Source organism: Corvus brachyrhynchos, unplaced genomic scaffold, assembly GCF_000691975.1.
Source record: "Corvus brachyrhynchos isolate BGI_N302 unplaced genomic scaffold, ASM69197v1 scaffold202, whole genome shotgun sequence".
Taxonomy (NCBI): domain Eukaryota; kingdom Metazoa; phylum Chordata; class Aves; order Passeriformes; family Corvidae; genus Corvus; species Corvus brachyrhynchos.
In genome coordinates, this window is record NW_008238132.1 from 6130122 (window position 1) to 6152233 (window position 22112).

General features: G+C 39.1%; 1 long non-coding RNA gene across 3 annotated transcripts in view; it reads left to right on the forward strand.

Moving 5' to 3' along the window:
- LOC108446601 overlaps positions 1–22112 on the forward strand; it is a 72498-nt gene that overhangs the window by 26775 nt on the left and 23611 nt on the right. For 2 of the 3 annotated variants that reach the window (XR_001861827.1, XR_001861828.1), the window contains exon 3: positions 16637–16714. The exons of the other annotated variant lie outside the window; for it this stretch is intronic. This is a non-coding gene — a long non-coding RNA (uncharacterized LOC108446601). The remainder of the gene's footprint in view (positions 1–16636; positions 16715–22112) is intronic. 3 annotated transcript variants of the gene reach the window in all.

A 22112-nucleotide genomic window follows, 5' to 3' on the forward strand; every position in this document is an offset into this window, starting at 1 on the left:
TATTAGATAAAGGAAGACCAAGGAAAAGTGGGTTCCCCAGGTTGCACACAACAAGTCACACCAGCAATGCAGTAAACCCTTCAGCACTCTTCCAGTTAAAACCAGTAAGTGTATAGTTCAGGTACCAGCACCCAAATTTCTCTATGGTGAACTACACCAATATAAAATACATTTGTGATATGATTTTTTCTTAAAGGTAGTCATCAGAACTACATTGCTAAATGACCGCTTTCATTTTTTTAAATGTTTTACTTTTATCTGTCCTATTATTTCTTAGGAACTTCCAAATGGGACAACAGTAATTTTCTTAATCAAGGATATCAGGTCTGAACATAATGCTTGTAGGTTATTAACTTTATATCAGACTATCCTCCAAATGCTCTACTTTGCTTCTTGAGGGATCCTGCAGCAAAGTGAGATACTATGACCTCCTTAATCAGAGACTCTAAGGCATCAGAGCTAAAGCTAATTAAGATTTATGAGATTAGAAGGACTATAACTTGTGTGTGAACACTATAGGTGATAAGGGGTTTCAGATGATGACTATAGATTGCAGCCAAGTTTGGGTACCACAGTTTTACAGGATAAATCATTAGGAGCACATTACACATTATTTTTTTCATTTAATCTTATTTTTAGTCAGAAGGCTAAGGCAGAAAATACTGTGCATGTGACAAAATTTTGTTAAAATCTAGGCTGGGAGTGAAGCAGCAATCAATACCTCCTGCTTAAAAATCATTTATTTTCAGTAAAATCTCAGTCACTGAAACAACACCTCCCCATTCAGATGTCCATCCTGTTTTCCTCTTAACACCTGGTTCATATCACACCATGAGTAGGTATGTGCTTGCTGAATATTCACTGGGTCCTCTGTCAGAAGAATACAAACCTGCTCCAGTGATTTTAGAGTAAGTGCTCTTGAGAGCTCTTTGGACCAGCCCACCAAATCCAAGGCAGCTGTTCCATTGTAAGAATCAGCTTAACATATGGTTTATAGAAATAACGTATTTATATTATATACAGTATAAAATAAAACAAAAGGTGCTTGAGTTCTATGAAGACAGCAAATTGCTATAAGCAGAAATGAGGAGAGAGAAGTGATTATATGCAATCTGTACTAGACTAGCACGAAACATTACCAGCAAAAGAAGAGGAGCCATGAAAGGGAGGACTTCACTACTAGGACAGCTGTCTACTTGGCAGCTAATACCAACAGATATTTGATGAATGAAATCTCTCTAGGAGCTTCTGGTGATGACAGTAACATTTTTCAATTGACTGTGGGGGCAACTTGGTGAGATACTCTGGAAGTTGAGAGTGTAGAATTTATGTTGTGCACATGTGAGTATGTGAACTAAAGAAAATACTAATGCTGTAAGGGTCTTGAAGAAGTCCTTTTAGCCACCTCCCTTCTCTGGGGAAGATTAAGTGCGTGTCCTTGGCACTGCTTTGAAAGTGCCATATATTCCTGGTATCTGTGTTTCACCATATCACTACCTTTGGAAGGTGTTTTTCTCTTATATTTGATTATTTATCTTCTGTGGCAAAGAACCTTCCCTTCCATGCCCGGTGCAAAATGAAACCATTGATTGCAGTCCTTTATGAAAACTGTTTATTTTGGAAGATGTAGAAAACATTTGACCTCTGTTTCTCTTTTTCTTTAAGTCTCTCTATTCTAGATAGAAGCAACAAAATTCTTGAAAATCATTTCTCATCAGTCTGTTTTCTAAAGCTCTCAGAAACAGTGTTACTCTTTTCTGTGATCTTCATGATATTTTTGCAAATTTGTACTTCAGACAGGTTCTCAGCAGAGCTGTGCAGGACAGAAAAATTTCATCCTTTGCCACTTATGAAGCCCCTGTTTGTACATCACACAGTTGAAGTTTCTTGCAGTACCATGTGCTAGTCCGTTTCTAACCTGCTGTAACCTCCCGATTCTATTTTTTTTCCTGTAATGTTCTTCCTTTGTTAACAGAGACAGTGACAGAGGTACCAACAAATGTTCTCTTTACAAGCTGCTCCCTGGTTCTACCTGGCTGTATATCCTGGTGCAGTCTCCAGTCAGGGTCTTAAAAGACAAAGCCGTAACAAAGTCCCTGTACAGGGAATGGAGATTCATGCCACAGGAAATAGTAAAAGCTGCAAAGTAGCAAACAGAGAGAAATAATTGTGGAGTAATTTTAAAATTATAGGGCTCACTGAGTCTCCTAATCATAGTTTTCATAGAAGAAAACAAGTTATATTTAGGACACTTTTGGTCAAAAGTGGCAGCAATAATTTTGGAGGCTGGATTTTGAAGCTGTTAACAACATTTCAATCGTTTGTAAATTGCTTGAGAAATCGAAGTAGTAAGTTCAATAGTAGTAGATACTGGCAGTGTTCTTGGCTTGTTTCTGGCACTATTTTGGGATAGGTGTGGAGAAGAGGGGATAATACACACCGAGTCAGTGCTAATACCCCATGGAACTCTATATCTTTCTCCCTGATGAGCTTGCATGAGCCTCAAATTGACTCCAGAAAATTACAACAGCAACTCATCAGTTTAACTTGGTTTCCTGCCATGACAAGGAACTGAACAGTCATAACCAAAGGAAGAAATTTTTGAGTTATTTTGAGACGAGAACAAGGCAATGTGTCTTTCTTAATGGGAAAGGCATCTCCTAGTGAAGGAAACAGACTTTAGTGACAGAGCTGTGGAATCGTTGTTTCTTCTGCAGAGAGTTTCAGGCTGCATTTCTATTTAATTGGCATCAAGCCCACTTTCAGAGTTACACTTTCCTCTGAGCTTTAATTTGCACTTAAAACTACACTCCACTGACTGAACACTGTTCTACAATTACTGTTTTCTCACCTACAACTTTTCCTTGTAGAAAGAAACTCTGCCCTCACCTAAGCTGTTCCTCTTCTTGTCCTTCACCCCTTTTTCTCTGCTTCGCTGCTGCAGCTGTGGTTGAAGGCATTAACCCAGGCAGCAAGTAATCAAACAGTTGGCAGGGAAGGTAGAGACAGTACAAATCTAATGGAGAAACTTACTGGGAACAAACAAAATTGTACAAAACTAAGCAGTGGTAAGTACTCCTTTCTAATATCACCTGACTACTCTGTTGTCCAGCAGTGGGTACTTGGGGTATATGGAGTGCCAAGGAGTACATGAGTACCAAGCCACAGGCTCTGTGTGCATTCAGATTTAGGTTCTTTGTTCTGACCACTTTTACAATTTTTCCAATTTTTCATTTGAGACTGGGAGTGCTTACCTCAGCAGCTGCTTTTCCTCTGCCAACGTTTATATTCCCTTTTTCTCTTCTTTTGTCTTGGTTGGAGAATGGTAAGTCACACTGTTGCAAGTAGTCTTCATTTTCCTTTTGAGTGTGAGGCTAATAGTTGTTTTTCTATTGTTGGATACTAACTGGGCTTCTCACACCTGCTACAAGCTCTTAATCTACACCATCACTTCCTTGACTGTTCGTCATCCTTCATCCTACCTATTAATTACTCTTCAGCTGAGCAGCACTTCCTAAGTTATAATGGGGTTAGTCTGGGGTACAACTAGCTGGAAACCTTTAAATGAAACAACTATCTCTGTTCAATCTCTGTAAACCTGCAGGGAGAACAACAACCTGCATTGCAAGGCTGGGAGGTATTATTTTTCCAAATCACAGCTGCACAGGAAAACGTGAGACAGAACTTGGCTTCAGCTTAAAGTGAAGTCACAGATCTGCTACCTGCCTCTCTGAAAACCTGAGTAAATTCCAGCTGTAGCTGCTGTCAGATTTTGGGAATGTATTTCGCATTTTCTGCAGGGAGGGAAAAAAAGCATACAACTGCAAATAGAGAATCCCTCACTCTTTAGGTAGAGAGCTTTGAAATATGGGTTCTAATGGCTTCCCTCCATGCATATACTCGAGTTCTCCTTGGGGATCTTGCTCTGTCAAGGAGGATAATGTTGCTCCCTGTCAGGGATCTCACAAAATAAAGCCCAGCTGAAAGAAGAGGTGTAGTGCCAGAACCGTTTTGCTGCATGAAAGGCATTATGGAAAATCTATTGCCATGAGTCTGCCATCAAGTTAAGTCCCTCATAAAGGATGGCTTGCTCTTCCTGCCACTTTTGCTAGAATCCTGTGGCATCTGCAGAGAGGTAGGCAGAAAAGCCACCCAACACCAAACTGACCATGCTCCTTGTGCATGACACACAGCACTGGGCTCTGTCCCAAGCAGTCAGAGATGGAGTTTTTACATTAGTGGAGTTTGCAAACACCTTTGGGGGAACTAATATTTGAAGTCCAAGTTCAGGTTCTTTTATTTATTTATTTATTTTTTTTTTCAAAGAAATACACACAGTTGTCTTTATGCTTATAGACAAGAAGTATGCTAACATGTATGAAAGGAAAGATGAGCAGGGGGAGTGGAGAAAATGAAAATGATCCTATTTTCTGGTTTTATCCTATTTTCTACAACAAATGCCACTCCTTTATCCTCTCCTTGCTGCAGCTGTGTGTCCATTACAGTGTCAACAGTAACTATACTGTAGTGTTACTGGCAAATGTAAAGCTCAATACATGTAAATGTGGATTAAAACATTGCACAAAAACAGATGATTTTTTGTACAGCTATTTGAAATGAATGCACATTTTCTCAAACCATGTGCTACAAAATAAACACAGATGTTAAGAGCCATTTTCATTTAGTTTGCTTTTATGCCTGCATGTTTCACATTCCACTAACAGTCAGTACATTGTATGGAATCTGTCAACACAAAAGTTCCTCTTTTTCCCCATATGCAATGAAAAGCTAACATGGATACATTACAGAGAGGAAGTAAATAAATAGAGTTTCTTTAAAAAGTTGTTGACTCTAGAGGCAATGTTTCTGATGCAGAAAATATTTTAATGAAACGTTTACTGAACGTAAAAAGGAAGAACAGAGTAGAGTAGACAGCTTTATGAAATGGATATCTAAGAACTAGAAAGAAACGAGCTCACTGAAACAATCCCCCTCAAAACTGGAAGAACTAATCTGGCTATACTTCAGCTGAACATAATAAAGTGGTTTTTAACCCATATGGTTTAATAAACTGAAACAACAGAATTTTAAGGTAGAATATTACCTATTTCCTAATATAAAACTCTTGAAATATGTATAAATCTCTTACTGAATTGTTCAGTACACAATTTTTTTTCATACATATTTTTTATGATCTAACTTTTTGTCAGGTTTCAGCCTTTCAGGAATCCTTATGATTTCCTTAAAAAGTAATTGTATTTTTTTAAACAAGTGTCTCGGTTTTGAAAGACAGGTGTCTGCTAAGGAAGGCAGAGGCCCCCCTTGAAGTGGCAGATATAACCCCTTTTCCCTCCAAGTTATTATATTTTGAAATCAAGAGCCCTTAGGCGAAGATGTGGGAAATAGGAATAACAGTTCTTTACTATATATATGTATGTATATAACCAGTCAAACAAAACAACAACAACTATAGCAGTAACAGCAATCACAAACCCAGTGCCAGCCTTCTCGGCTGTCAGGCTATTTCCCACCCAGGTGTAGACAAAAGAGTAGCCAGGCCCGCCCCACTCCCCTTTTTGTCTTTCTTAAGTACAGCTATTTGTCCCCTAGCAACATGCATATGGGAGAAAATTCCTTTAACAGGAAAAAAAACTAAGACTAAACTAAAACCCCAACAACAAGTGAATAGATTAAGAAAATATACTGTTGTTCATGAATTCAAACAGAAATTTTTATGGATTTTATGTCTCTAAATAATGTTTCACTTCTGCTTTTACCTGTTTTGTCACGTCATGCTTTTAAATAGGAATGGCATTCTTGACCAACAAACTTGATGGCATTTCTATTACGTTTTACTTCTCAGTGAGTTCATAAACTTCAGCACATACGTAGTATTCTAATTTTGGAAGGGTTGTAAGATGTAGTCAGTTTTTGAGAGAAATAAAAGCCACCAAAAATATGTCTGCTTCTTCCCAAAATGTATTATTTTTAAATAACTTAAAAGTTTCAAGGTGGAAATTCCCACCATTCGATAGGAACTCCTCTTAACAGAAAACCACTTTAATATTTTGTCAATCACAAGACACAGAAAGAGCCATGGTGCAGGTTACCCTACCTTGCTGCTTCAAACTGACCAAATTTAGGATCTTCAGTAGTTTTGAAATTTGGAATTCCAGAAAAAAAAGTCAAAATTATTGCTTTAGAGTCCACACGTTTATCTGTTGATTTATCTTTTGAATGCTTTGCTGTATTGTATAGATGAAGGCAATTGGCAAGAAGCCATTTGTTATCCTTCTCCACTTATCTGTGGGCAGAAATGTGTATCCCAAAGTCATCATTATCAGTAAAGTCATAATGTTGTCACAGCTGATGCATGACCAAATTCAAGCTAGCTGACTGTAGTACATACTTCACATTTATAAGTATTTCTTGCAGTTTTATTGGTGTCTTGAACATCATGGAATATTCCCATGTTGATTGTGCAGTAACGAACAGTTTATCATAAACATTTTTGTATATCCATGGTTTGCATCATCAGTGGCCATAGAAAAAGGTGTGTCATTTCCTACATTGGCTTTAAAATCTTTCTCAATTGAATGGCAAGTTAATATTTTGTGAAGAATGCCTGAAGTTGTTGTCTTATGAAAATAAATCATTTTATGGAAAACTTGGAATAATATTAATTTTGTTGTCAAATTAGAGGGACCTGCTTAAAAAAATGGTATGCAATATATGGTAGAGAGCTGTGGTGGCTGTTTTCTTTTCTTTGGCTGAATGTAATGCCTTTTCCTAGTCTTAAAATCAAGAGTCAAACATGGTTGGAAGGGAAAAAGGGGTTTTACCTTTGTATTTATTTTAAGGATCCTTAGGTGCATCACGTCCAAGTGGAATGCACCTCAATGCACACCTCAATGCACACCCCCAAAAGATCTGGTATAACATTATAGGTCTTACTAATTAGCATATCTATCAAAGATTCCCCAATGAGAGGCTCAAGTGAGCCCCCCTCCCCAAGGAACCTTCCCCTGCATGGTTCTATCTTAGTTTACAGAATGTGTTCTGGAGAGGACCTTGGGGTCTGGGGCACACTGATCCCTAGCTATGAAGCTTCTAAAATGTTTAGTCTCTCAGCTTGACAAACAAGTCCAAGAATGTAGGCAAAAACCCCCACTAAGAATACAGAAATTATAAAAATGTATAAAAGGGGTATAAAAGAAAAGGCAAAAAACCATCATGGCATCAAATGTTTCAAAAGTTTTCTTTTGTCTCATGTTAGGAATTTATTATGATAATTTATATGCCTACAAGCAATTAAGAAAATGAGTCTCTGTAAAGTACAGTAAGTCTTATGGGAGCTAAAATGCTGAACCATGCAAAATCACTTCTATACTAATTCCAGGAATGCTTGTTCCTCTGATTCAGCTTAAGAACTGGATCTTGATTAATTGATAAAATGCTGTATCACAATCTCTACTGTGTCATCATCCACATGACAAAGCAGTGTCATCGACTACTTCTAAATCAATGAGCAATCAATGTGCAGATTCCTGCTTGGATATAATCAGTCACTCCAGTCCACTGTATGTTAGGATAATAAACACCTTTTGTGATACAGACAGTAGTTAACTCTGCTTTTGATGAGCATTGTGCATAAAGACCTCTTCAGCTATGGAAAGTTACATGTTTGCTGTAAATTCAGCTGCAGTTCTTTGCTTTTTGCACTCCTATGGCAGGTGGAATCATTTTTTTAAACAATTTATAAGTGCTACATCCTTTGGCTTTAAGTGTGCTCTGTAGATGTAAACTGATGTTTGAGATCTTGCCCACAGGCCCTCCCCTCAGACCCCTGTGTGGTTTGGAGGAATGAGAGCCATCTTCAGGAACAGACAGTTCCACTCCAGTTGTACAAAGTCCCCGTGGAATAATAATTCCCTCAGCTCTTCCTAACTTTTTAATGGGTTTCTTGATTTGACAGCAAAATTGTGAGGCACTTTTAAAACTTTTCTTCTTTATGTCATCTTCCACCTCAGTTTTCTCTAAAATGCTTTGCCTGGAGGTTCAGCGTGAAGGGAGCCCATCACTTTTCCTGGCTTCAGCTTCCTCATCAACCAAGGGCAGGCTGACACTCAGTGTACTGAGCTCAATGGGGCTGGAGTCCTTCTGTCCTCATAAGCTGAAGAAATTGGATAAAAATACCCAGTTTCTGGTAAGATATCTACTGAGGACCTTTCACTTCTACAAGTAAAAGGGCCTATTCCCAGGTTCAAAGCTCTGCTGTGTACACACTGTGCACTAAACCTTTGCAGTAAAATATCTGAAATCCATGTAGGGCAGCTGTTGCTCTTCATTAGTCTTTTTAGGGGTTTCGCACTTTTGTGCAAACTGCCTGAGCTGTTAAGTGAAGGAATGTTTTGCATATAAATGCCATGCAATGTTCTAAACGTTCTCAAACATGAAGCCTTATCTGTGATTTCTTGATTTCAAGTGTGCATTTCAGAGCCATATTAGAGCAACACAGATTTCCTTTTTGAAGGTCCTGTGATTGTGTTCACAGAATCACAGAATGGGTCAGGTGGGAAGGGACCACAGTGAGTCCTCTGGCCCAACCTGCCTGTTTATCCTAGTGGTCATTACACAGGATTGCATACAAACTGTTCTTGAATATCTCCACTGAGCGAGATTCTGCAACCTTTTTTTAAATTTTCATTTAAAAGCTACATTTTATGATGCTGAATTCTATTCTGAAACCGCTATTTTCAATACTTTCACGAATAATTCACTAATTTCAATAAATTCAATAGTTACATGACTCTGTCCTTATGGTCAGGTTTCATGGATGATCGATGCAATCTTCCTTTCACTGATACAAGAAAGGAAAGGGTAAGAAAATCTCTTCAAATAAGGGCTCAGCAGCTGTCTTGAAATTGCCTGTAAAAGTCTTCTATCTGCCTTTACATTTTTAACATGGTTGCAGGTTGCAGTGGTACTCAGTGGTAGATGAATTCTGATTTTTTATGCTCTGAAGCTAAATTATACAGCTCAGATTAATGGTTCATTAGAACTTAGCAGTGTCTGAGCCCCTGCAACATCACTGTCAAAACGCCTGGTACTTGGGAGAAAATATTTGAGGAGCTAAATTAAAAGCTTTAAACTTCAATTAAAGCTTTGACTTGTGTACATGCTGATTAACTGAAAGATTTACTGCCTGCCAAGTTTTGTGTATTATAAGTAGTGAGCCTGGTAAAGGTGCTTTAAAAAGACATAGAAACAAAGGCATGGAATTATAAGGCAGAAATGTGAATTTTAAGATTTTTTTTAAAGAAATTATTTTTGTGAAGCAAAAATTTCCGTCAGTAAAATCTCAAAGAGGGGACTAATCTCACAATAAAAATTCTGTTAGCTCATCACTTAAGATAGCTGCAACATTTTTAAATATGTCAGTAGTGAGAAAAATGTAATAATAAATTTTTTATGGTGCTAGGGGCATTGATTAAATGACACAATAGTTTTTCTGACTGTAAGGAAGTTTATAGACTAAATTAAACAAAATAACACTGCGACACATCACAAAGAAGAAGTTAGGGAAAAAATGGTCAGAAATGATAAAATGAAATTCATCAAATGCATAACAGTTCACCAATATTTCTTGTATGTTGTAGTGGGGAGAAAAAGATATGATCAGCATCACATTATAAAGCCACAATAAATGAAGGGAAAATCATATCATGGCTGCATGTGCTATCACTATTCTTTCCCCTCTGCAAGGAATATCATTACACTACGTGGGATGAATTGGATCACAACAAGGGAAAAAATAGCACAGAGGAATAAAAGTAGACTATATCATGATGGATGTGCAGAATTAATTAGAGAACCAAGATTATTCAGGTGGTTATAAATTTAACTTTTTTTTTTTTTAAAGAAAAAAACTTGAAAGAAATCTTTGTAACCTTAACCTTCACCTCCTCAGGAGCAGGTTGTCATGTGGAACTTAGCCTTGCTAGCACAGTGGTCCAGTGTTCCAGCTGCTGTGCCAGCTGTTGGCCAGAGGAGACTGTCATCCCAGACACCAGGCTGGTGCTCAATGCCATATCTTCAGAGGCTGGTTAAATGTTCCTGACCCTGCTGCATGGACTGAGCAGATTTTGCTTTATGTGCCACAATACAAAGGGACTATGTGTAGGTGTAAGGAGAGGTTTGGCCAGAGCAGCCAGACCTGGCGCAGGCTCCCATGGTCTGGTGTCCCCCAGAACCCTCTGGTGCTGCTTGGCAGTGCAATAAACCAATGCACAAATCCTCTTCCCTCCCTCTTTTTTAACTTGTCACTTTGCCAGAAGTATTTTTTCTTGAGGTTTTCAAGCTTTAATGGGGAGCCTATGGTTTTTAACATTTTATAACTCAAGCAAAGTTAAATGGAGTTTGATGGGAGAAATTATTTCTTTAGCCTGGGGGCTTTCTGTCTGCTGAATTTTGACAGCTTCCTGCAAACTGCAGAGATAAATTGGAACAGCTTTAAAAAGCAAAAAGAACCTAACAGGAATGGGATGTGTCATCCTGTCTTGTGAGGGCTACCAACCCTCTTGAAAAGGGGTCTGTGGTCATTTTAAGGGCCTCCTGTGGTCTGTTGGCATTACTATGCATCCCTGGGTATGGAATATGAAAGTAAAAACAGCACTTACCAGTGACAGGAAAGCATCTGACCATCTCATACATGGCATATTACTGTTGACTGAAACATTAGTAATTTCATAATACTCTATATTAAATAATTTTTCTTTATCCACTGTTTCTCTTAGCTGTTTAACAATTCATCTTGCATGCTGTTGCTTTCATGTAATTATAATATATCTGACAGTGCTTAATTGAAGGTTTAATAATTTCTCATTTTGTTTGCTTAGAGCATATTTATGACACTAGATTTCCAAGGCTGCTTTTCTTAGGGAGCCTTCATGTACCTTTGAATGTCCATTTCTGAACAAGTGTATATGAAAGGATTTTGGGTATTAAGAATGTGTTATAATATCTCCCATCTCATAGGATTCCATAGATATAATTAGCAGCTTCTTTCTGGCATATTGCAGTTTGTTAAATCAGCACCATTATGCCCATTCCACATGGTTATTTAGTCTTGTTGCTCCTTTATTTTAGGGTAAAAATGATTGATAGGATGACCTGTAAGCTGAGCCTCTCTCCTAGAGAACTTCCAGGCACTGCCCAGGAATCTCTCTATTAAATTATCAGCTGCTAATTATCTACGTCCAGTTTTAAGGTCCGCCATGACGTACAATGTTAGCAGGATCTCTTTAACCTCTTGTTAGGAATAAGCTAACTGGGAATATGCCTGACTCTTCCTCGGCTGCGTCAGCTGACAGCATTCCTTGGAGATGTGAGCTGCTTGTTCACATGGTGGCTCAGGAAAACTATGTTCACTGCTAATGTGAAGATCAGTATCTATTTTCCTGTGGTTTGCAATGTTACAAAGTGTACCTCTTTTATCTAGCTAATAATTTGAACACTCTACTCTTCTGACCTGCTAAAAACCAGTAAAATCGGATGTCTCATTTTTTCTTTTTATCAATATTAAAGTTCGAAGTACATTGATCTACTTTTGGCTAAAATGAAGCCCTCTTGACACTAGTTTACCACCTCTCTGTTATTTATGGTGTTGCTTTCAGAATCATTATGGTCCTTTACTGCAGACAAACACTCAATAAAATTACTTTGTTTCATAGTGCAGAAAGACCATGAACTTTGGTTGTTAATTTCTGCCCTGTGGTCTCAAAAATATTATATGTGCCAAAAGTGAGATGATAACTAAGCATTTGGGAGTAAATATCCCTGTGTTCTAGATTTTGTACAATACAGAAGACTGAATGTTTTTGGAGATACTGTTCAGAACAGGATTGAAAGTGTCAGGCACCATCTGCTGTGATATTGACTGACCATGATTCAGACAAATATCATTTAGAGATTTAGAAACATTAAGAAAATCAGGTAGAAGTTTTGCTTTCTTTTTTTTCTGCTTTCCTTTCCCAGTGGTCACCTTTCATACTAAATTTTAAGTGGATTTACATTTGAATTTCTGTTTGTGCAAAAAAGGAAGGAAATGCAATATTGATCTTTCAGTTTCATGATAATAATATTGTGGTATTCAGTATAAAATTTCATTCTGAAATAAATAACCTGTAAGTATTTATTCCAAACATACAGTGCTGCAAAAATGAATTGAATCATGTATAATTATAAATACGGGGTTCAGAATTTATTTAAATGCCTCCTATTTTTGTGAACTGCAGAGATTTTTTTGATGAACCTGATTTTTAAGACAGTTCTGCAACTTACCACATATGTGATCCCTTCTACTCAGCCCTGGCGAGACACATCTGGAGCGCTGGGTGCGGTGCCCTGCTCCCCAGTGCAAGACAGGCTTGTCTGTCAAACTCTGCCACACTGAGCTGTCTGTGTGCGTAGCTGGGGCTTTTCACCCCCTGCACTGACCCGTGGTTACGGAGGTGCCCCAAAGGCACACACCACTGGATAACTGAGCATTTGCAGCTGATCCTATCTGAAACCTGCCCAAAATTTCGGGGGGGCTTTCAGGAATTTCAGAGGATTTCTCATACATCGTCACCTGCATATCCTGCTCAAGGGCCAGACATATTTGCTAGCTGTCCCAGAGACAGCAGGCGAGTCTGAGCTCCAAACAAGTACCACTGGTCCACTCTGCTGACTCCACAAGCAGGCGTCCTATCTGTACCTTTAGAATCTCACTCACCTGTGACTTGGCTTCTCCACCTTGAGAGCAACACTACTGGCCTTGTAAAACACTTGTAATCAAAATGTTGCAAAGAAAAATATGGGAAGATCTTTTGCCAAATTGCAGTCTAATTTCTGTGATGATGTCTCAAACTGGTGTTATTCAGCGTTGTGGTACTTTATTTAAATCCCTACTTCCTATTTCTTTCAAGAGGCAAGAATGGTTGTTTGAATTAAAAAAAAAATAATTTGATTAATTATAATTTCTGTCACATCACAAGTGGTTTTAAATTTACCTAACAAGACACATGCAAGGGGTTTGGGTCTAATACTAAGGTAAGTAACTATGACTCTGGTAGTGAATAGGTTTGCAGTTTGGTTTTGTGTTTGACTTGACTGTAGCCCAAGTCCTGCTCAGCTTGGCTGAGTGCTCTGTTTAAATCAACAGCCTATTTATGGATCCTAGCAGCACTGAGGTGTGTCAGGTTGAACATACACTTCTTCTTTCTCTGTTATCTTTGGTACTTTCCTCCTTCAAACAATCACTGATGTAAAGTATATGAGAATGTATGAAATCTGACATGTAGGTCAAAGCAAAGTAACCAATTAATCTGTATGAAGTGATAACCTAATTTTCTCAGAGGGATTCAGCAACAGTAAATAAATGCTAGTAGTTCCTTGAGCTAGTATACCGAGAGCTGAGGGGTAAACCTGTTTTCACAACTTTTTTGGGGGGACTAGTCATCTTAATGAGTGTCAGTTCTTCAGCTTTTAGAAATCTTGCTTATGAGCCAGAAACACACAGGATTGGGTTTAACAGAGAGATTAAGGTTCCACTACTGAACAGTAGTGGTGCAAAGCACCCTTAGAAGAGACATGACAGTGTAAATGCAAGTGCAGTATATGACTCATGCCCCAGCTGTAGGAGCTGCCTGAGCTTTCCAGGGAAGGAAAAACAAGAATCACATTAAGGATTGGATCTGCCCTCTACTCTCCTGCCATCATTTATTTTCTCCTATTATTGGGCATTCACCCTTTGCAAGGGCTGAAAGGAAATGTCCTTACATGGACAAAAGCTTCTGTCTCTTTTGTGCTCACGAAGTCAAATCAGATGTCCTCCCCTCACCAGCAATCCTATTCTGTCTAGGGAAGGAGACTCCTTCTTCCTTCCTATGGCTAGAATAGGATCAGGCTCAGACACCTGTCGGTGGGCTCATGGTTATCCTCACCCATCCAGACCAGTCTCATAAAGTCCGTGCGCCAAGGGACAGAACGCAGGTTATCCTTGTCTCCCTTGCTGTCCTCTGGTAGGCCTTTTGAATTTACCTCCTTGTGGGAATATTTAGCACAAGGAGACTACCAGCATCAATTACCTTCCCACCCCTCTTTCAGTTCCTCTCCTGTCCAGAAGGAGGGAAAAGGCATCCTCAATAAAGCTGTATTACTGCTCCACTTTGATAAGGAATATTGTGTAGATAGCTGTAATGTGGATAAAAGGTTTGTTATGTACCTGAGAGTCCTTGTAGATACCTTCAAAGCTGACCTTAATAACTAATGTAGGTATATGTCTAATAATCACCCTGTGAGTTGTCATTGTTTTTTTAAAAATAAAGGAGCAAAAAGAAGCAGAAGCCAAATTCACATCACACAGTTTTAAGCTGCGTGTATTCCTGCCAGCAAAATTTATATCTGTTGAGATGTGAGCAGGCAGCTAAGTCCAATTTGAATGAAACTGGAATCCATAAAAATTAAAAACATCATTTATATTCCCTATCACAGTAGTATGGCTGCCTCTAAAGACAAATACGTATGCAAATAATTTAAAGCAGGGCTTAGGTATATGATTGAAATCTCTGTTTGAGCAAGAATGCAGACAGTTACATAATTTGTCCAGAAAATCTAGTTACGCGCTTGTGGTTTTTTGCAAATATGTGTGCTGCTAGCATTTCAATATGGCATCCTTAAAACAATTTCCTGCTAGTGCCCCCCATCAACTTCCCCTGTGCATAGAGAAAAATTTAACCAGACAATTTTATATCATAAGGCTTACCTTGGAACATTTGCTCTTACCTTTTAGAAACAACCATTTTGTGACTGCTTTGACAACCACTGCTGTAGTGACAACACCAAACACAGCTGCCTACTCCCAAATCTAAGCCCAAGAGACATATTAAGACTTTTGTTTTCCCCAGGGCTGCAGAACTGGAAACTCTGACAGTGCAAGACTGGAGAGAAGTTGATGTTGTTATGTTCAAATCTTTGGGGTTTTGTGCCTTGTTTTGGGCCCCAACAACCCTCCCTCATTGAGTGTATAGAGAGACAGGATTGTGGACGGAAAGAGCTCTGAAGATTTTTCTTGGATTAACATTCTGGGCTATGTGGTGACTATGAAGTCCTGTAGTGGGTGAATGAGGATGAGGGGACAGGACCTCACAGACCTGGAGGAGGAGCCAGGAATGTTGTCCTGTGACAGGCATGCACACATCAGTCATGCCTATCCCCACAAATACAGTGCGACAACACTGCAAAACAGTTTTTCCCTCCAGCAACATTAATACTTAAACCAATTTCTGCTGATGATTTAGTGCTATTCAGGGATGAAGTGAAGTGAGATGAAGCTAGGGGAAATTGGATCAACTTTTCATTAGTTTTGATGACATAATTTGAAGAAAGAGCAGCTGAAGGCACTCAGTGAATGCAACTCAGGGTATTTTTCCTTATTATGAGCTCTTCCAGGCGAACTCATTTAAAGCATGGGGAAATATTATTCTGTCTGGGCTAGCCTGGACTGCAGGAAGTGCTTAGGTTATGCATCAGATCAGTGGGAATTAAAATGAGCACTTATCAAAGGAGATTTGTGTGATTGAAAAGTATATCGCTACCTTTCTGATAGTAAGAAGAGTGGGTTTCTGCATGTCATTGTCAAGTCTCTGGTTCACCTTGGTGGTACGGTGGGACAAGCCACACTGCACTGAAAAAGAGGAAACCTGGGACATGTCCCAGCAGACAGGGCTATGGTGCAACTGAGACCAGAATACATGAATGAGTAGAGTTCGACTCCTCTCATCCAGACAGAAGAACTTGGAAATCAAAGCCTGTTTTACCAACTTCCTTATTTTTTGCAAGCCCTTAAACTGCATTGTTGGTGAGACAGTGATTCTGAACAAATGGGCACAAATGCTAAGTTGCAATTATCTATTTGCCAAACTACATCGAAACCCATGAACAGTATAGTGAGCTCCAGCATGTGCAAATATGTCACTATAGACAGGGAAAGAAGCCAAAGTGGCCAGGAAGAAAAGCTGCTCCCTATTGACAGAACAGCTAGTTTTGGTGTGTATCTAACAGTGATGAAATCAGCTATTTGACATCAGCTGTAGAGATGTACAAGTTCTTTGTGCATCATGTTCTGTAATATTGATGCAAATCTCCACTCCAGGTAGGTGTGGAGATCCAGGAGGACAGGTCTTTCCAGTAACTGACCAGCATTGCTATGTGCAATGAAATGAGTCACTGGCCCAGGGGTCCAGACTTTTCTGCTGTTTCCAGGCTAGGATGAGGATGGGAACAAGAGGAGGGCTGAAGGACAGCATTTTCCCAGTCCCCTACCAGCAATGTTCCTCCTGCCGATGATCACAACAGCCCACCCTACTTTTTGGTACTTTAGTCTGAAGGTCCTTGTTCTCCCCACTCATGTGCCCTTGAAAAGTTATTTAATTTCTGCTTTCTCCTGTCTCTCATTTGCCTCAGTTTCCTCTCCTCTGCTGCTGCCTGTTTTGAAACTACAGTATTTTGGTGCTTTTTACCAGATCTGCTTGTCTTTTCAGAAAAGTTCTCTCCACCTCTCAACTTACATTTCTTCTACTTATTTTCCCCTCAGATTCTGCCTTGGGAACCAGTTCTGTAATGGCTATGCTGCATCAAATGGTCACACTCATCAGGAGAGTCACAGCCACTGGTAGGGACAGTAACCAGGCTGTACTCTGTGTTCTTATGATGCTTTACTTTTTCCACTGTTGTCATTCATCGTTTTCTGATGCATGTTAGAAAATAAAGCAAGAAAGGTCAAAATTATAAGCCTGTTGGAATTGATAGTAATTTCTGTAGACCTGCTTTTTGGCAACAGTCGTGACTTAAGGGGTTGCTGTGACACTGGGTTTGCATGATTTCATAACATACAAGGAAATGTAAGATTCATTTTCTAAAATATCTTTATCACAGATTGCTGTAAATTATTATTATTAAAGCAATTATAGCTACTACTAATAAGGAAAATGTATATCTAAAGTTATTCAAAGCTTGTGCCAGAAAAGTAAGTATGTGTATATGTATAGATATACACCAACAGTAGCAGTAATTAATAGTAGAAGCTAGTTTATATTTAAATATTACAGGCTACCAGGAAATTGTAGCTTGTAAGCAGCAAATATAGCCATTATTTATTAGCTATATGCCTGCCTATAACCAGTACAGCACACACCAAACTCTTTGGAGAAGTAAAACCTCAAAATCAATGAGACAAAGTCACACTTCAAAACTTATCCACATCACAATGTTTGGAGTCAGTCAGGTTCCCCCAGTGAAGGTCCAACTTATTCAGGAAATCTCATAAAAAAGTCCATGCAGGGGGAATACTCAGAGAAAAAGGGCTCCACTTTGGGTAATAGCAAGTCAGAATTAAATCACAGGGATGGATATAAAGGGGTGTAGGATTCCAACACCTGGAGCAGCCAATAGATGATGCTATTTTCTATTTTTCACTGGTACAGTCATTAGACAATGATGCTTTCTCACAGACCAGTTTTTGGCTTTGCAGACTGTACAGAATACATCAAGAAATACATTTAACATGGGATCAGAATTACACAATGCAGTGGAAGGGATGTACATCACCAGTAGGCCCTGGCAGGGTAGGACATGCTGGCAGAGTGTTGCAGCTGGAGAGACTTGCCATCCTTTTCTGAGTCATGGATATTTCTCAGTTTTCCAATCCAAATCCCAATCTGCAGAAAGATATAATGCTTTTCTTCCTCATGGGGTGGGGAAATTTTAAGACAAGTACTGAAAATATAAAATATAATAAAATCTCTGCTGAAAGAACACAGCAATGAGGTTCGTGCAAGTATTAAGATTACATCTTTTCTGTAAGAGCTTTTTCCAGAGGTTTCTCTCCCTCTGTGCTACCTCTCAAATCATAACTCATTGCTCATGAACTAGAACAATGAGATGCACATTTATACAGACTTGGAGTTGAAGGAAGCCACGTTCCCATGGCTACCCAGCAATAAAGTCTTATTCAAAAAGATGAAAACCTTTTGCCAAGAACATGCCACTTTTCTGAGGCCACATTAGGTTCTGCAAAAGAATTGTTTGGGGGAGATATCAGAGCGTGCGTGGCAGGATGTGCTGCGCATGTGAGAAGAAGGGAGTTGGAGAGCCTGAATGAAGCAGTTCCCAGAAGTACATATGTGTCCTGGGGATGAAGCAGGATATTGGTGCAAGGTGTCAGATGAAGAAGGATTTAAATAGAGACAGTAGAATTGATCTGAGCAGGAGTTTCTGGCAGTATTTCTTTGCCCTCTGGTCCTCAGTTTTAATTGCTTCATTCACACTGCTCTCACACAATTATCCACAAAACTGGCTAAGAGATTTCCAAGAGGATTAGCAAGATAACTCCTTATAAGATAATGCAGTTGTGTCCAACTCACTGTGTCCTGGAAGAGTAGAGGAGGGAAATCAAAGATGTCATGCAGTCCATCCATCTGTTTTGGGGAGGAACCAGATCTTAAATCTTTTTCAGTAGCTGTTTGGTGGAGACATTGCAAACAGTAAAGTGAGTCATCACCATCCCTACAGCAATCTTTAGCATAATCAAAAATTCCTACAATAAACCCAATTCTTTCCTCCTAAACCATATTTTCTAAGTGTCTTATCCCTCTTGTAGGCTCCAACAATTTTACATTTCTTCAGTGTACAAGGATCACAGCTGGACCTACTATTCCAGCTGTGGCTTACTCCATTACAAATAGAGCAGAATAATTAGTTCCTGTGTCTCATGTGTATCTCCCCTGTCAATAGAGAAATAGAGCTGTCTTTTCTACCCTGCAGGTTCACACAGTTGACTCTTCTTTTCTTACTTATCCATTATTCTCTGTAGTACTTCTCCCTGCTACATAATTTCCCATTTTGGACTCATTCATTTAGTGTCTTCCTTAGTGGACCACTTTGCTCTTCTCTTTGCAGAATTCTACCCTTCAGATGTCATGCTTTAGGTTGTTTTGTTTTTCAGTTTATCCAGATTAATTTTAATTTTGAACCTGTCCTCCAGAGTTCTTATACGCTTTTCTCCTTCATGTTATCTGCAAATTTATATATATTTTCAGTTAATTAACAGTCCACAAAAAATACATAATCAGTGGGGTAGGTTTCTGCAGGGCTCCATCCTTTTCAGTGTGACAAAAAGACACTGGTAACTACTCTTTCAGCTCAGTTTAAATCTGTATGTTTACAACTTGCTGTTGTAGCTGCCTTTTCTTTACTACCCCACAGTCATTTTCTTTTCCATTGTCTTTGTAAATTGCTCCATCTGATATGCAGGTCTAAGGGAGGTGGGAAAAGGGACTGAATTAACAGTGAAATTCAACAGAAGTTTTTGCTAAACCAGCAGACCTGCAGCAAGAAGAAAGCAGTTGTAAATCCTTGCTGAAATAAAGTAGTCACAGCACTGGGCAAAGAAAAGTCCATCACCAAAATCACACAGCAGTCTGATGTGATCCCTGTTCTTTACCTGAAAGCATTAGGCCAATTGCGAGGTTTGGATGGGCAACATGTGATCAGTTCTTGGAGTAGCTTCAATTCCATTATAGACTAGAGAGTGTGAAAAGAAGTGTTGGCTACCTCCAGGACACCTAAGATACATTTCACAAAAGCTTAGAAATGAAAACGACCTCAGGAGGTAATATAGCCGTGCCTTCCACTCAAAAAAAGGATGGACACCAATTCAGAATTAGCACTGCTGGCTTCATCCAGACAAATCCCAAAAACCTCCAAGGGTGGAGTTTGTACAACTGTTTCAGGCATCTGTTCCAGCTCTGTGATATCTTCCTAGTAATAAAGTACTTCCTTATGTCCAGTCCTGTTTGCTCGATCCCTTGGTGTTTCTGTCTCCACTTTGGACAGACAGCACCAGGAAACTGTGATGGAGGAGGGTGTTGGACTCTGAACAGAATCAACATGTTCACAGATGACAACTGTTAAAACAAGTGCAAGTTGCTTCATAGGACTCTGATCTGAAAGGTCGTGATTGAGCACTGTTCCATCCTATCTGTCATCTCTATAGCCCCCGGGCTGACTCATCTAGACCTACTATCACACTGTAATCTTCTGACTGCAGGAAGCTCATGACACTCTGAAGATGAGATCTGGTAGTTGTCTGATGGGTGGAAACACATGGCAACATCTCCTGAGTGATAGCTGCAGTGGAGGTGGTTGTAAAGCTGTGATCGGGACAGTGACAACCCTGTTGTCCTGCTGATTTGAGAATATCTGCTTTTGAGAAGCAAATTGCCCTTAAAGATGGAGGGGCCAAAAAAGGCAAGACGTATTTGTATGTGTGTCCTCCAGCAGTATTTGGTATCTCTCTGTCATTTCACGCAGTGGCATCATTGATCTTCGTGGTATTGACAGTACTGTTGAAGTCTTTACTCTAGAGTTGTCATAATCTTTTACTGCACATGAATCCTGAGTTTAAATGGCTAGGAGTTGATCCACCTTTTTTATCCTCTACCCCATAAAAAAGAAATCCCCTTTCTTTTAGCTTCTTTCTTCCACAAGTCTCAGAAAAACAACAGTGACACTGGAAAAAATGCAAAAAATTTAATAATTGTGAAATATAAGTATTGCATTCTAAAAGCTTCATAAAACTACCAAGCAACTCCTGTGGCCTTTTAGGTTTTATGTACATGATATATTGCAGAAGAAAAGGCATAACTTTATAATAAAGAATAAAAATACTTATTTTAAAAGAATCCAATATAGATACATATGCAATATAAGCACCTCCTTTTTTCATTTTCTCCAGGAAAAGAAAAAAGTTTAAAAGATCCAAATATCCAAAGATGCTGGCTTCTTCCTGGGAATGCCCTTGAATATTACTTTTGGTAGAAGGTGCCTTATATGAAATTTGTTCTTCACTTCTCAGGATTTTCCTAATGTCTCACAGCATGAAAATTATATTGCTTCTGATAAAATCTGTAGAGCCTGGTTGGGATTTGCTCTGATGGGGCAGGAAATGGGCATTACCCATAAATAAAAAATCAAGATTAACCAGAATCAAAGGTTTATTTTTTCCAAGAAAAATAATTTCCTGTTAAAATTGGCAGCGTGTCAAATCTGATGAATTGTCTCAAGTTTTGGGAGACAGAAGGTCTCCCAAATGCACAGGATAAAGCACCAAAAGTTATGGGGTTTCTGGCATACATACTAACACTAGCACCAAGGTTTCTTTTCCTCTTCCACTTGCACTGATAAGACTAGAACTAGCTCTGTCAAAATCCAGAAAATGACAGTCATAGTGCAGGAGGACAAAGTGACAAGGGATTTATTCCTTGACTTTGATGTTAAAATGCTCATGCAGTACAGATCTGTCTTCTGGTTGTTCCTCTCCAGTAAAAGAGCTAACATTAGGAGCAAAAATTCAGCCCTCGCCCTATTTTTCAGAATACTGTTATTGCAGTTGGTGTAAGCGTGGTAGGTACTTAACTCTGTGAAGAAATGCCCTGATTCTTCTTGTGTGTGCTGTTCATTAACATTTAGAAAACAGGCAAGGATTCTTTCTCAGTAAATGTCAAGAAAAAATGTGCATTTGATTTTTTCCTCTACAACATGCACTTCCAATCCTAGTATTTTGTTCTATAATTACACTTCAAATGAAAGTACGGAACAGGTCACCATATTGGAAACGCCTCCTCAAAAATCAATGAGTCTTTCCTATTCTGGATTGCATTACAGATAAGAATGCTGCCGTAATCCTTTTCATGAGGGAAAAATATAGAGACCTTTATATAGCACTATAAATGATGTCTCTCCAGAGTGAGCAGCAGCGTTTCTCAAATAGCTGCTAATAAGACTAAATATGGTAGAGCATTGCAGTGAATCACAGTGTTGTGCTGGGTTATGCAACCCTCTAAGGTCACTTACGTAAAGAAGAGAACAACTGGAGTGCAAGCAAATTCCTCTATTAATTAATTTGTAAGGCACAAGTGGCGTTTAAAGAGAAAACATCTCATGACCCGCTCTTGCAATGGGATGCAAGACTCTGGCACAAATGTAATTGTTCTCTGTGTTTTCTCAGCACA